The 17,384-nt window shown below is 35.1% G+C and overlaps 1 protein-coding gene and 1 pseudogene across 3 annotated transcripts in view; one reads left to right on the top strand and one right to left on the bottom strand.

Annotated features, from left to right (window-relative positions):
• LUZP2 (leucine zipper protein 2) overlaps positions 1 to 17,384 on the top strand; it is a 415,984-nt gene that overhangs the window by 273,723 nt on the left and 124,877 nt on the right. The gene's annotated exons all lie outside the window — the stretch shown is intronic.
• On the bottom strand, positions 4,225 to 4,346 carry LOC131760738 (small nucleolar RNA SNORA70; annotated as a pseudogene).

Genomic DNA, 17,384 nt, shown 5'->3' with positions numbered 1-17,384 from the left:
AGCCGCTCCGCGGCATGTGGGATCTTCCCGGACCAGGGCATGAACCCGTGTCCCCTGCATCGGCAGGCAGACTCTCAACCACTGCTCCACCAGGGAAGCCCTTAAATGCTTTTTGACTCATATTCCCATCATCGTGAAAAATAACCCCATCACAGTACTGCAGCCAGAAAGATTTATGTGTGTGCTTTTACCATATTTGAGCAGGCTGCTTAGTAACAATGCTAGGGTAGCATTTGAAGGTAGCCATGTGTCACTCAGAAAATCTGTATTATTTAAAAACATTCAAGGTGGGGTGGCGAAGGTGAAAGAATGGGAGTAGTCAACTTAAAATGTTTCTACATGATGTGAATGAGAGAGATTTAGCTGTGAGCACAAAACCAGAAATGGAGTGCCCACTAGATTGTGTCTGTGTAAATCGGGGGTAAGTTATTACATCTGCTTGCAGCAGTGCTTCTCAAATTTGTGTGAACAGCACAATCACCTGAAGTGCTTGTCAAAATGCAGAGAGCCCAACCCCACCCTCAGAGCTTCTGTTCTGTGAGTTTGGGTCGGTTGGGGCCCAATAAGTATCCAGGTGATGCTGCTGCCAGTGAAAACATATTTTGAGACCCACTGGCTTATAGGAGGTCCCTAGTAAAGTATGGTAGGTTAGCAAGTAGGTGTTGATATCTTTCAAGGTCACAGGGTTCACCTCATTCTCTACCCACATAGGGGTTAGATTGTAAAATCCTAGATGGTAAAGACTGCATCTCACTTGTTATCGTAACTCAGGCTTTGCCTAGCACTGGGCATTCCTTAGCTGCTTTGGGACTTTTTTTTTTCTTTTTTAAGAGGAAGACTCCCTGCCTTCTTTCTTCTCCTTTACCGTGGCAACCCTCCAGGCAGCAGTACGTTCTTTCAAAGGTGTCAGCATTGTGGAAAGTGCTCTGTGTAGAATGACAGTAATTGCTTCACAGGAGAGAATTCCTCACGCTATGTACATAGCTGCATTTTGGGGTCAGAAGCAGGGGTGAGGCTTCTATGAGGCTGGGCCATGGAGACAGGGGATCTGATGGAGGTCAAAACCTGTGTTTGAATCTTGGCTTTGTTTTTTATTTGCCCTGTGAGTTAAGAGATTCACTTATTCTATGTGTCCTTACTTCACTGTTACATGGGTTTTATTATTTGGAATATTCATAACTTACCTTATGAATGACACATCAATACTTAATGAGTTAATGCATTTAAAGTTCAACCATATTAATTTTCATTCAGCTGAAAGATTTTTGGTTCTAGTTTAAGGGAAATAAAAGTTACCCTTGGTAAAGATATTTAGCAATAATGAAAAGGAATGACTGGGTACTTGCAAAAAAAATCGAGGTGGAGGGCTTCCCTGGTGGCGCAGTGGTTGAGAATCCGCCTGCCGATGCAGGAGACACGGGTTCGTGCCCTGGTCCGGGAAGATCCCACATGCCGCGGAGCAACTAAGCCCGTGAGCCATGGCCGCTGAGCCTGTGCGTCCGGAGCCTGTGCTCTGCAACGGGAGAGGCCACAACAGTGAGAGGCCCGCATACCGAAAAAAAAAAAAAAAAAAAAAAAAAAAAATCGAGGTGGAACAGATATCAAGATAGGTTTGTACAATGGAACAGAGATGAAGCTAGATCTGACTATCTCTCTATGTCTATAAGGTGGGCAGGATGAGTGAGTAATGTGTAGGGGGGCTGTTGGTATGTGTATAACGAACAGAGAAGATAAATACAATCAATTGTAAAATTTTACTTGCTTAAAATTGTACATTTGTAAAAATATCTCAATTTGAAAAACTATTAATATTTTCTTTAGTGTGCTTATTCATTATTTTTAATAAACAACAAAAATGGTATTTATAGTTTAATTTGTGATCTCTGTTATACTGTCCATTATTTCAATAGATCTTAAGTTCTTAACTATTAATCTGCTACTTTAGGAACTTTCAAAGATATCTCTATGGTATAAGACCACTTTATGAATATTAAGGTAGTTTTATTATGAAGTTTTAAAAATATTTTTATTAATAACCATCCAGTTACACAATCATGCTGATATTCCTCAAGGAATATATATTTTATAGGGAAGAACCAATATACTTGGTTTAAGTGGTGAATATACTGATTATTTGTCTATTGCTTTGTTGATCGTGATGTCAGATATTGTTTTGTTTTTAATAAAGTTGAACAGATTTGTTTCCTCATTTTCATAGATTTTATATTTTATAGTAGTTTCAGTTTCACAGCAAAATTGAGCGGAAAGTACAGATACCCATATATACCCTATATCTCCATACACCTGAGGCCTCCTCTGCTATCAACCTCCCACACAAGAGTGGCACATTTGTTATAATCAATGAACCCACGTTGAAACATCATTGTCGCCCAAAGTTCAAAGCTTACATTAGGGTTTATTCATTGTGTTGTACATTCTATGGGTCTTGACAAATGTATAATTACATAATCCATCCCTGCAGTCTCAGAGAATAATTTCACTCCCCTAAAAATCTTCTGTGTTCCACCTGTTCATCCCTCCCTCCCTCAAACCCTTAGCAAATAAAAATCTTTTCACTGTCTCCATAATTTTACCTTTTCAGAACGTCATATTGTTGCAATATTATAGAATGTATACTTTTCAGATTGACATGTAATGTTCATTTAAGTTTACTCCATGTCTTTTCATGGTTTGACAGCTTATTTCTTTTTAGTGCTGAATAATATTCCACTGTTGTCTGGATATACCACAGTTTATTTATTCTTTCATCTACTGAAAAATATCTTGGTTGCTTTCAAGTTTTGGAAATTATGAATAAAGCTGCTATAAACATCCTTACGAAGGTTTTATGTGAACCTAAGTTTTTAACTCCTTTGGGTAAATATTGAGAAGCACAATTGCTGGATCAGATGTTAGAGAATATATATAGTTTTATAAGAAACTGCCAACTGTCTTCCAAAGTCATTGTATCATTTTATATTCGAACAACAGTGAATGAGAGTTCCTGCTGTTCCAAATCCTTGGCAGCATTTGGTGTACTCAGTGTTTTGAATTTTTGCCATTCTAATAGATACGTGGTGGAATTTCACTGCTGTTTTAATTTGCAATTCCCTAATGATATATGATGTAGAACATCGATACATATATTAATGCCTTTTTTTTTACCTACCATACATGGGTTACAGGAGCACTTATTTAATATTTAAAGAATAAATAGATGATTGATTAAATGAATAAAATCAAAACCAAGGTTCTGACTTTAATGGTGAAATTTCTGACACCACTAGAGGCCAAAACTGAGACGGAGAGAAGTAAATTTGACATGAAATCCTTCATCAGCATCATGTGAGCAGCTGCCTTGTCCACAGCATTCAGAGTGCACTCTGAACACAGATGTTTCCTCCAAGAGCAAAATACTCATTCACCTGAACTCTAAATAGTTTTGATAATCATAAGTAGGGGAGCTTTTGTATGAGCTGTCCCTCTGTGAACACCCTTAACATGTTTGATCTAAGCCACAAGATCATGAGTTCAAAGCATACTTTCTTTTAGTATTAAAAATATTAGAGAACCTGAAGAGCAGGTAGAGCCAAGTGGACAACTACTAGGCAAGTACTGATGAGCAGAAATAAAGAAAATTAAAACATAAATAAATAAATAAATACTCCATCACAAAATGAATCTGCATACCAAATTCCAAAATACATAAAAATCCTAGTGCTAAGAAAGAGAGTAAATAAAATTAACAAATAGAATTCAGTGTAGATAATTCTATAGAAGAATGTGACAAAAATTTTATTTCATTTTATTTTACATGAAGAGGATTTATTGGTGGCTGTGAGTAAGGAGGGGGCAGTGTCAAAGCCCTTACTAGTGCAGAGCTTGCCATTTGTCCAAGGGGTCACAACTGGGGATTTGTGTGACTCGAGGTCCTTCCTGGAAGAGCCACTTTTCATCCACCATCTCTTCAAATGCATTCACATTAAACTGGTAAAGCTCTACTTCTTGATGATGTGGAATTTCTGGAAGCCAGTGGACTTGAAGTTAGCCCTGCATAGAGCCTCAGTCACATTGTTCTTTTTATGCACATTGTTGTGGATGGACATGATGTCTTAGTCAATATGAATTCTAGCCACTGTGTCCTGGTGGTTTCCAAAAGCATCCTGCATACCTGTCTAAAGCCTGGGAACAGCATGAGGTCACATTTGGATGTCCACTGGAAAAAGCTATTTCCATTGTCACTTAGGGCAACCTGTATAAGCAACAGGCTACATACACCACTATTTGTAGCCTTTGCACCTGGGCCTCTATGGGGAATAAAGTACAATTGCCTTAATCGGCTGCACAGATAAAAATTCTAAAATAAGCATTTCAGGTAAATCTAAAAGGTAAATGCAAGAATATGAAAAATATCAATTGTTTGTAAAAATGTTAAAAGAGAAAATAAAGGAGGAGGTGGATATAAAATTTAAAAGTTATTGACCTTGAAAAAAATGTGCTTATAAGCATTGGAATAATTTAAAATAAAAATAAAGCTATTTTAGAAACAAATACTCTTGTCTGGACAAGTTTGAAAAGGGAAATAGTAACTCATAGCATAATTTGAGGAATTAGAATTTCACGCAAATAAAAAGGTATGTTTGTGCATGTCTGTGTCTGTGTGTGTCTGTGTATAAGTGACATGGAGAAAAGATTGAGAATCTGTAATATGTCTCTAACAGGAGTTCTTGGAAAAGAGACTGGAGAGAATGATGCAGATGCAATATTTAATTCTGTATATGTATCTTATCATGAAGCCCATTATATGTGTTGAGTAACTTATGTACCTAGTGACAAAATGGGAAGAGTCGAGAATGTTCCAAGATTTTTAGCAGGAAAAATCAGAAAGTTGGTACCATTCATAACTGAGAGAGAGAAGACTATAGTTGAAGAAGCCTTGGGGAAAAGATGATACTAATTTTGGATAACTCAAATTTGAGATGACTACATATGATGGATGAGTTAGCCATTGGATTTGAGAAGAGATTGTATTTAAAACCATGATCATGGATGAAATCAATGAGGTAGTGAGGATAAAGAAAGAAAATGTCCTAGTACTCAGCCATGAGTTACTCCAGAGTTGAGATGTGTGAGAAGTGTTGGAGATTGACAAAAGACCATTGAGAAACTTGAAAAGAAAGAAAGAACACAAAACAAAGAATGAGGTGTTCCATAAGACAAGTTGAAAAAAGAATATCTCATGGAGGGGGAATGTGTCAAATCCTTTTTTCAAAAAATTATTTTCTATTGGAGTATAGTAGCTTTACAATGTTGTGTTAGCTTCTACTGCACAACAAAATGAATCAGCCATACCTATACATATAACCCCTCCCTTTTGGATTTTCCTCCCATTTAGCACACCATAGTGCATTAAGTAGAGTTCCCTGTGCTATACAGTATGTTGTCTATTTTATACATAGTATGAATAGCATATATGTGTCAATCTCAATCTCCCATTTTCTCCCACCCCACCCCTTCCCCCTTGGTGTCCATGCATTTGTTCTCTATGTCTGTGTCTCAGAAATTTCTGCTTGTACCGTTTTTCTAGATTCCACATATATATGTTAATATATGATATTTGTTTTACTCTTTCTAACTTACCTCCCTCTGTATCACACTCTCTAGATCCTGATAATGAAACAAAAAAGACAAAAACCAGGAATTGCCCCATGTATTTAGCAGCAGTGAGATCAAACATTTTTTTAAAGTGCAATTATTGCTTATGGATATATATACATATTGAATTGTATACCAAATTCAGGCTAAAATATATGAAAAAAACTTGGTCTCTTTTTCACTTTAACAAGACACATCCCTTATTAGTAGAGTCAGATTTATGGTAATACTAAAAAAAATATAATTAATTCTATCAATGCCCCTATCACTTCATTGTGTAAAACCATCAACAGGACTAATTTATGTCCACTTGGAGCATAAAAGCAAATGGTAATCCTATTCTTCCTGCCACACCTCACAGGAATTTTCCAATGATCCTGGGAGGAAAACAGAAACCCCAAGTATTAAATAAATTATCTTCCTTTAAAATTTTAACAGTTAAACTTTATTGTCTGGCTTGAACTATAACATCAGATCTTTGCTAGTACTAACTTTAAAAGGAATTGCTCACAACAGTCAATATTTGGCAAGCTTCAATTAAATCATAAGTAATAGACTGGATCCAAATGTATTCTTGTAAGTAAGATTTGGTGACCTTTAGTCATTACAAATGCAATGGTGACTGATTAGCAAAGATGGAACAAAACAATTTTTAAAGTTAATGACATTAGCTTTAAATGTCATAGTGTTGATATGTCTTATACAGTTGTACCACTTGTATTTGAATGTGGAAATATGTTCCAACACTTTTTTTTTTTTTAATCCCAGGGCTGAGGAAATGGTAAAATAAATTTTGGTAAAACTCCAAAAAAGGAGTTCTACTCAATTGCTATAAGTCTCTCAGGTGGATTCCTAGGATGAACTGGCTTTTTTGGGCTGGGAATTCCCAGAATTGCAAAGAGAGGGTGGCAGGTGTTCAGGTCTTAACTGGGCAAATCAAGAAGAGAATATTCTCAGGAGTAATTACAAGTGAATTAGCTGATCTTTCCTAATGATTTCACAACAAATTTACCTTGCATTGTTACTGCTCTAGGGGCAAAGTTAGTTTATAAACCATAATTTATTTTATTGGCTGGTGAAAGTGCATGTGTCTGGAATTAAAAACTCAAAGACTAATTCCATGTTTATGTACATTTTGGTTATTGCCCATGCATTATTCAGTAGAAATCCAGGAGTTGTCTTTATTGTTTTTTGCTTGTTTGTTTTTCCACAAGCAGAAAATTAGTAAAAACTATACATCATGATGAAGATCATGGGTTCTGGCAGAAGTTAAACCTGGACAAATCCCAGCTCTACCACTTAGTAGCTGCTTGAACATGGGCAGATTAAATAACATCATTAAGCCTCAGGTTGGTCATTTCTAACATGGAAATGATTAAGAATGTTTTGCCTGTAGGGCTGCTGCAAAGATTCAGTGAAATAATATATGTAAAGCGCTTTGTACAATACCTGGCACAAAATAAGCATTTAACAAATGCTAGTTTAAATACACACACTCAACACTCAGTGATTTTTTCCAGTTTTATTGAGTAATAATTGTAACATTGTCTAAGTTTAAGGTGGGCAGCATGTTGACTTGATACATTTATATATTGCAGTATAATTACTACCCATAGCATTAGCTAACACCCCATCACCTCACACAATTACCATTTCTTTTTTTTGTGTGGTGAGAACATGTAAGATCTACTTCTTAGCAACTTTCAATTATATAATGCAGTATCATTAACTATAGACCACAATATTGTGCATTAGATCCCCAGAACTTATTCATCTTCTAACTAGAAGTTTGAATCTTTTGACCAATATCTCTCCATTTTCCCAACTGTCCAGTTCCTGGTAATCACTATTCTACTCTCTTTTCCTACAAGTTCAGCTTTTTTAGATTCCACATATGAGATATTATGCAGTATTTGTCTTACTCTATCTGACTTATCTTACTTAGCATAATGCCTTCAAGGTCCATCTATCTTGTTGCAAAAGGCAGGATTTCCTTCTTTCTCATGAATGAATAATATTCCAAAACATATGTGTGTATATATGGGTTGGCCAGAAAGTTCGTTTGGGTTTTTCTGTAGAGTCTAATGGAAAAACCCAAACGAACCTTTTGGCCAACCCAACATCTAGATCTATACTCAATATGATATCTTGTTTATCCATTCATCCATTGACAGACACTTAGGTTGTTTCCATATCTTGGCTATTGTAAATAATGCTGCAGTAAACCTGGGAGTATCTTCTCTATGTCCTATTTTCATTTCCTTTGGATATATACCAGAAATGGGATTGCTAGATCATACGGTAATTCTATTTAAACTCCATACTGTTTTCCATAGTGGCTGCACTAATTTCCATTCCCAGCTTTAGTACACTAGTATTCCCTTTTCTCCACATCCTCAGAAACACTTGCTATCTCTTATCTTTTTGATAACAGTCATTCTAACAGGTGTGAAATGATGTCTCATTGTGGTTTGTGGTTTTGTTTTGCATTTCCCTGATAATTAGTGATGTTGAGCACCTTTTCATGTACGTGTTGGCCATTTATATGTTTCTTTGGAAAAATGTCTATTCAGTTCCTCACTCTTTCTTTTAAATTCTTTTTTAAAAATTTTTATTGGAATGTAGTTGCTTTACAATATTGTGTTGGTTTATACTGTACAGCAAAGTGAATCAGCTATACATATACATATATCCCCTCTTTTGGGGATTTCCTTCTCATTTAGGTCTCCACAGAGCAATGAATAGAGTTCCCTGTGCTATACCGTAGGTACTTATTAGTTAACTATTTTATATGTAGTATCAATAGTGGATATATGTCAATCCCAATCTCCCAATTCATTCTACCCCCTCCTTTCCCCCTTGGTATCCATATGTTTGTTTTCTACGTCTGTGTCTCTATTTCTGCTTTGTAAATAAGATCATCTATACCAATTTTTTCAGATTCCACATACATGCATTAATATACAATATTTGTTTTTCTCTTTCTGACTTACTTCACTTTGTATAACACCCTCTAGGTCCATCCATGTCTCTACAAATGACCCAATTTCATTCCTTTTTATGGCGGAGAAATATTCCATTGTTTATATGTACCACATCTTCTTTATCCATTCCTCTATTGATGGACATTTAGGTTGCATCCATGTCCTGGCTATTGTAAATAGAGCTGCAATGAACATTTTGGAACATGACTCTTTCTGAATTATGGTTTTCTCAGGGTATATGCCCAGTAGTGGGATTGCTGGGTCGTATGGTAGTTCTATTTTTAGTTTGTAAGGAACCTCCATACTGTTCTCCATAGTGGCTGTATCAATTTACATTCCCACCAACAGTGCAAAAGGGTTCCCTGTTCTCCACACCCTCTCTGACGTTTATTGTTTGTAAATTTTTTGATGATGGCCTTTCTGACGGGTGTGAGGTGATATCTCATTGTAGTTTTGATTTGCATTTCTCTAATGATTAGTGATATTGAGCAATTTTTCATGTGTTTGTTGGCAATCTGTATATCTTCTTTGGTGAAATGTCTATTTAGGTCTTCTGCCCATTTTTGGATTAGGTTGTTTGGTTTTTTGATATTGAGCTGCATGAGCTGCTTGTAAATTTTGGAGATTAAACCTTTGTCAGTTGCTTCATTTGCAAATATTTTCTTCCATTCTGAGGGTTGTCTTTTCATCTTGTTTATGGTTTCCTTTGCTGTGCGAAAGCTTTTAAGTTTCATTAGGTCCCATTTGTTTATTTTTGTTTTTATTTCCATTTCTCTAGGAGGTGGGTCCAAAATGATCTTGCTGTGATTTATGTCAAAGAGTGTTCTGCCTATGTTTTCCTCTAAGCGTTTGATAGTGTCTGGCCTTACATTTAGGTCATTAATCCATTTTGAGTGTATTTTTGTGTGTGGTGTTAGGGAGTGTTCTAATTTCATTCTTTTACTTGTAGCTGTCCAGTTTTCCCACCACCACTTATTGAACAGGCTGTCTTTTCTCCACTGTATGTTCTTGCTTCCTTTGTCATAGATTAGTTAACCATATCAGAACTCACTTATTTTTAATCAGATTTTTTCTTCTGTTACTGAGTTGTATGAGTTTTTAATTCTCTATGCGAAATATTGCCTAAAACTTAACTGCTAAGTAAACCTATATGGGGACAATCGTTAGATGTTACTGAATTTGAAATCCCAAATTCTTCCTACTTTATTTTTCTAAAGAGCAAATGTGATCATGTGACTTTCATGCTAAAAATTCAGGGCCATGGCTTCAATGGCATACAGGGCCCTGTTTGACTAACCCCAAAGCACCTCTCCCATCTTATCTCTCAACTCTTTTGAGCATCCTGTGGTCTATCACACATACTATTCTCTCTCTCTTGCCATTTCTTATTATTTGGCTGCTCCTTTACACTTCTAAAGACAGTTCAATATCATTCCCTGAGTAGGTGCCTCTCCAGAGACTTTGAGTGCCACTGTCAGACTCCTTCATGGATTGTGAACTCCTTGAAGAGAGGGATTGTTTTAGGTCCATTACAAGTACATAAAAGGTTTGTATAACTGTTGACAAGAATATTAATACTGGGCTTCCCTGGTGGCACAGTGGTTAAGAATCCGCCTGTCAATGCAGGGGACACAGGTTCAAGCCCTGGTCCAGGAAGATCCCACATGCCATGGAGCAACTAAGCCAGTGCGCCACAACTACTGAGCCTGCACTCTAGAGCCCGTGAGCCACAACTACTGAGCTCACATGTCACAGCTATTGAAGCCCATGCCTAGAGACTGTGCTCTGCAGCAGGAGAAGCCACCACAATGAGAAGCCTGTGCACCACAGCAAAGAGTAGCCCCCGCTCGCCACAGCTAGAGAAAACCTGCATGCAGCAATGAAGACCCAATGCAGCCAAAAATAAATAAATAAATAAATTTATTAAAAACAAAAAAAGAATATTTTAGCTTTCTTTCATGAAGTTATTTCTGGAATGAATGGCATCTCATATATTTAGCAAAATTTTTTAACCCATTAGAATGAGAGCTCTTTGATAAGGGAAGGAGGTTTTAATGACAGCAGAAGTCGGTTCTATTTCCAAGAGAATTGTCTATTTTAAAGGCAGACCAAATCAGACATAAAGAGTAATACTACTGACAGCAGTGACTTCCACAATAAACTTTTATCTGTACGAGAAATTAGAGGGCTCAAGAGCTAGAATCTTATCTGTCATATTCTAAAATAATAGTATATATAAAAATTGAGATACCGAAACTCTGAACCTTCTTGGAATGCTGTCATAATCATCAAAAAGAGTATTCTCTATTTTTGTAAGACAAACTGAATTTTATTGAAATAATAAGAGCTAATATTTATTGAGCACTTACCATGTGACAGTCATGTTATAAATGTTTTGTTTATATCGTCTCACTTAATACAACCACCCCATTGGTCATGATAGTTACCTCATTTTATGAGTGGAAAAACAGAGGCACCAGAGGTTACGAGATGCATCAAAAATCACAGAGCTTATGAAAAAGTGGGATTCAAATACAGTTGTTCTGTCCTAAGAGCCCAGCCACTGTGCCATATTATATCCATACTATTTGAAAAGTGATATTGTAGGTATGGGATATTCTCTGTGCTGACTGGCACAGAGAATATCTAATTACTATCCTCAGTAAATTGCAATGTATTATAACTATATTTTAACTGACATCAGAAAAAATCATCATCTCACGTCCCTCATGTCCCCTCTCAATAGTCCTGAAGCTGCAAGAAATCTGAGATAGTCTTCATTATGTCACACATGTTGACACTGAGTGTCTAGGGGTTAAAGGACTTACACTAGATATTAGAGCTAGTTTTGTGTTAAGAATAAAATCCTCATGAATCACTCTTAAATTTTCTAATGAATTAGAGCCAAGTTCAGTGTCTCAACCTGTTCCTGAGATAACCTCAATGAGGAAATCTTTGAGCACTTGTTAAACTTTTGTTACACCTGCAACAAATTTAGAATTCAAGTTGGCAAGACCAACACTCATCTGGGGTATCTGCCATCACTTGGATAATTGCATGGCTGTAGGGTGGTTTTAAGCGTTTGTAGGATGATCCTATCACTAATAGCTACTCAATTCTAAATCTTTCTATAAAAATGTAAATCTTAATTAAAGTAGCAATGAGTCCACATATAGATTTTAAATCATAACATTATATTTAAACAGGAATGATTTTTTTTAAAGTAGTGTAAATATTTGGTTTTCAACAAGGTATCTTTCTTGCTGCCTACATTATATTTTACTATAATTTAAAAGAGAATATCTAAGGGGTTTTTTTGACAAAAGGTGCTTCAGATGTCTAAAGATCTGTATTTTTATTTTAATATATATAGGTGGCTGATTCCCTTTGGCCTTTTTCTGCATTATCGATTTGAAACTATTTTATAGACAATTTTATCTTTATTCATTTTGAAATTCTACTTTTTCCTTCTGTGTGGATTAGAATAAATAAAAAGACCTTATACAAATTTCGTATTTTCCCTAGTTCCTATGCAGCTAAGTGTTTCTCCCCTTTATTGATTTCTTCACCCCTTATTTTAAAACAGAAATAATCTTTAAATTTTAAGGAGTCATCAATTGTTAAAGTGGATTGTGACTTAACAACTTCTTGGGGTAGAGGGAACCATAAATACTAAATGAAAAGTGTATAATGTTGTATATCATGTCCTGATTTTAGAAACATTAAAAAGAGAAAAAATTGTGCTCCCAAGAATTGATGAAATACGCATTCATTGTTTAGATCTCGGTCCAGTAACCCATCCATTTCCTGAGATGTTCTCAGAAAGAGACTGTTAGGGAATTTATAAAATATTATAACAACTGCCAATATTTTAGAAGCAAAGTATTTAAGTCACATCTTACCCCTAAACTCTATTGCTTTTCTTTATATGGGTTATAAATTTTCCAGTTGCAACCATATTTGAAAGGACATGTCCATTTTCCAGGCATTTTAAAAACATTTAAATTGAAACAAATGTGGTTCCCAAGCATTCATGTATAGTGGTTTATGCACAGTTTTAGGAAGTTTTGAAATAGGAGATGCTTCCTGCAGTGAGACACAGAAACCTCTGGTTTTATTCTGAATACCACTGCAGGTGTTTTTACTTTTGGTTTATACTTAATTGCACTTTGGAGACATTAACACATGTTTTCAGCTGCCTGGCAGCAGTCGTATATTTTATTTAAGCCCAGAAAATAATGTGACAAACACATTTACATAATTTATTACATTTGACAATCCTAAGTGTCCCCAGATTTTGACTTTTACCATGAAAATTCATTGAGACCTCATCAATCCAGCTTGTAATTAAGTACACTGATTTACAGACTCTCATTCAACTGTCACAGTAACTCTATTCCTGACTTATAATTATGGATACCTCCTCCTGTTTGGTTCTTGCCTATTTTCTGAACCTTATTCCCCAAGTTTTCTCTTTATCCTACATGAAATCTTCACAATAAATTTATGCTTTGCTTGATTTAGCCATTATTGGTTTCTATTATTTTCAAGCAAAAATCCTGATTAATACCTAATTTCATTTGAAAGAACAATGTAAAATGGAAACTCATAGTAATTTTGGAATTTTTACATTTATGTATTGCAAGATAATAGAGATTTATATCTCTTTCTGTTTTGTAACCCAGAATGTCTGTTGGGTTTGAGCTACCATGTAAGCTATACTGAAAATGTGATGTTTTAAGTTCCCAGGCAAAAATCAAAACTAGATTAGCAGATCTAACTGTTAAAAATATTTTGTTACTATCAGATTTGAGTTTGAGTTTTATCATATAGATAAGGAGAGATATTAAATGGCATTTTAGATAGATTCCCAAGAAGCTGGGTTCCTAAGAAGGTTGTAGGTACATTTGTTTTAAGCCACCCCAAATTTGTACAGAATCCAATTGGGAGACATTCCTTTAGTGGGTAGTAAGCAGAGTCTGCCTTTCATTTAGAGAAGCCAAAATAGGTGGATATGTTCTCTGCCCACATCCTGATAAGCATGAGCATGAGATATTAGCTTGCATGTTTGTTTTTTTTGTTGGAGGGAGTGGCTACTCTGAATCTTAGGGCAGTGACAGAATTAACCATTATGTACGATAGGTGGAAAACAAGATTTAACTATGGTGTCAAGAGAACAGAGCAGCTGGTGCTAGAAGCATGTAGCCGAAAAATCCAGGAGTATACATACTAGCTTCAGGCAAGTGCAAAACAGGGGAGAGGGGCCAAGAACATCAGCAGAATTCAGTATTTCTCTATACTTGTGTGTTCTTTTTCAATGTTATATTCAGTCTCAGGTGAGTTCTGACATAGTGATGACCCTCAGCACATTTTCCTCAATAATTCTTGAAAATGAAAGTTTTATATTTGAGTCTCACCGGTAACTTTTATATTACTTTACCAAATCTGGATCAAGCCTCTGATTGGCTGAGCTTGAGTTTCATCCTTTCCCTTGATAGAGTGGGTAAAGTTAGTGTCACACAAGCCACGTGGAATTAGCATGGAAAAATATTTCTCACAAGAAAAAGCAAGGTACAGTTATTAGAAGAAGGGATAGTAGAAGCATGACAGACAAGAAAAACAGACAACTAAACATTTTATAAATCTTTTAATCTACTTTTTCTTATGTCCCCTCAAGAGACGAATAATCATTATTGGATCCTAGCATCTTAGGCATAATTACATGTGTACGTTGTTATTTTAGACCTTGTAAAAGCACCATGAAGTTTGTTAGAGAAGACATCCATTGTTTAGAGGTTAGATAAAATGATACAAGTCTGATTACAAAATTGTAAAGACTATGTTCTTAATGCCTAAATGATAACAAGTCAATTCTTTCTGGGATTAAAGAAGAATATGATCACTAACATTGAGTGGAAAGGTTAAATCAGCGAATTGTCTAAGAATCAGCATTCCCTCTCCAATGTTCTGTGCCATCCATGTTTCTGAAGAACATGCCAGCTAAGAACTTTCTCAATATGGGCCTTGACAAGTCTTCCTTGTATCCCACAATTGGCCCCATTATGGGTGATTATAATTAATTATCCTCATTTCTGGATTTATCACAAAATAGTGAAATAGTCTAATTCCTAAGCTCTTGAAATGACATTTATCTTAATGGAAACATACTGATTACACAGTTGCCCAGAATTATCAACTGCCACAGACTGTGGACACACAACATAATCACTGCTCATTTTTGTTGTGGCCACAGGATATCCATGTAGGACAATCTTCCTTGTGCTAATCCAGTTGCATTGTCCAAGTCTATCACACATATTTGAAGAGAAATATTCACTGCTTTATCTGTCACTTCAGCATTGAACAGAATGAACAAAAGGAAAAGAAAGAAAAATAAAGAAAGGAAGGAAGAAAGAAGGGAAAAGAAAAAAGGGAATAAAAAACTTTAAATGAAGATGCACATTTTAAATAGTATAGATTACATACACTAATTCTGAGATATGTTATTAACTTTATTATCATTTCTAATAAATTTACTCATGTATGGATTGTTTGTGTTAACACATAGGCCTCATATTAGATGTACTTCACTAATCTTGTCTCAATTTTATTTATTTATCTTAATTTTATTTTTTAGCTCTTTTAACTTTCTATTTTGAGATAACTGCTCCCAGTTTTATTGAGAAATAATTGACATACATCGCTGTATAATTTAAGGAGTACATATGATGGTTTGATTTACATATATTGTGAAATGATGACCATGGTAGGTTTAGGCCATCCATCTTCTCATATATATACTGTAAAAAGCAAAGAAAGAAGGAAAAATATTTTCCTTGTGATCAGAGCTCTTAGGATTTTCTCTCCTAACAATTTTTCTATATGTCATACATCAGTGTTAGCTATAGTTATCATGTTGGACATTACGTGCCTAGAACATATTTATCTTATAACTGGAAATTTGTACGTCTTGACCACCTTCCTCCAATTACCCCTCCTTGTATCCTTCACCTTGGTAATCATAAGTGTGTGAGTTTGGTTCTTTTCATTTAGTTTCTCCATCTGACTTATCTTCCTTCAAATTTCATCCATGTTGTCACTAATGGTAGTATTTCCTCATTTTAATGGCTGTTTTACATACATATATATTACAGCGTCTCTGTTCATTCATCCATCAGTGGACACTTAGGTTGTTTCCGAGTCTTGGCTACTGTAAATATTGCTGCTATGAACACGGGATGGGGCGGGGGGGATGTACAGATATCTTTTCAAGTTAATGTTTTCTTTTTCTTTGGTTATATTCCAAGAAGTGGGATTGCTGGATCATATGGTAGTTCTATTTTTAATTTTTTGAGGATCCTCCATAATGTTTTCATAGTGGCTGTAGCAATTTACAATCCCACCAGAAGTGCACAAAGATTCCCTTTTCTCTGCATTCATTCATAAATGCTGGCATTTATCTCTTGTCTTTCTGATGATGGCCATTCTAACAGACATGAAGTGATATTTTATTGTTTCAATCTGCTTTTCCCTAATGACTAGTGATGTTGAGGATTTTTTCATGTACCTGTTGACCTTTTCTATATCTTCTTTGGAAAAATGTCTATTCAGGTCCTTTGTCCATTTTTTAATTAGGTTATTATTATTATTTTTTTTGCTATTGAGTTGTATGAGTTCTTTACATATTTTAGATATTAACCCCTTATCATCAGATATATAGTTTGCAACTTTTTTTTTTTTTTTACCATTTCGTAGGTTTTCGTTTTACTTGTTGATGGTTTCTTTTGCTATGCAGAAGTTATTTAGTTTGACGCAGTCCCTCTTGCTATTTTTTTGCTTGTGCTTTAACTGTCAGATCCAAAAAGACATTACAAACATTGGAGTAGCAAATTAATACAGAATGTTCTCATGAACCTTTACCCCAAACCTCTAATGTTGCGTCATACAGTGATACTACAATTATTGAACCAGAAAATTAACATTAATACAATACTAGTAAACAAACTATAGACCTTATTTGAATTTCACCCATCTTTCCACTAAAAAACTATAGCCATAAAAATGATGAAAATCAAAGTGAATAACAGATCTCTAGAGATAGTAAAGATATATCCCTTATGTACAGAAACAGTAAGAGAAATCAAAAAAGAAAAATAGACAATTTTAATAGAAAAAATTAAGATTACACATGTCAAAAATATCATAAATAGACATGTACAGAAGGAAAACTAGGGTATTTTTTTTAACCTATAAACTGAGCAACACTGCAGAGTTAGAACATCAGTATTTATCTCTTTATTATAGTTTATGAGCTTTAAAATACAGGAATACTGTACATTAAATACTCTTTAAAAACCTTAATCTTGTGTTTTGTTGTATAATGAGTACAAATATTTGCAAAAAACACCATTACTACGTGAATCAAGATAACTCCTCATTTGTGTAAAACATTTCCAGGTATTAAAATTCTAAGTAAGTTTTTTACAATTTCAACTCTTAACTAAAGAGGAAAAGTTAGACAAAGGAAACTTTCAAACTGAGGCAGCTGTACCCACTGTCTGCCTGACAGGAAAATAAAATAGGAAATGGTGTTCATAATCAGGTGAGAATTGTGTGTGAAGAAGTCTTTTTTTATATACATTTTATTTTTTTTTATTTTAAATGTAGCTTTATTGAAGTATAACTGCTTCACAATACTACGCTAACCTCTGTCACACAACAAAGTGAATCAGCCATATGCATACA

This window comes from Kogia breviceps, chromosome 7 (genome assembly GCF_026419965.1).
Source record: "Kogia breviceps isolate mKogBre1 chromosome 7, mKogBre1 haplotype 1, whole genome shotgun sequence".
Taxonomy (NCBI): domain Eukaryota; kingdom Metazoa; phylum Chordata; class Mammalia; order Artiodactyla; family Physeteridae; genus Kogia; species Kogia breviceps.
The sequence above is the reverse complement of the archived record's forward strand: the minus strand, read 5'-3'. Positions and strand labels throughout refer to the sequence as shown.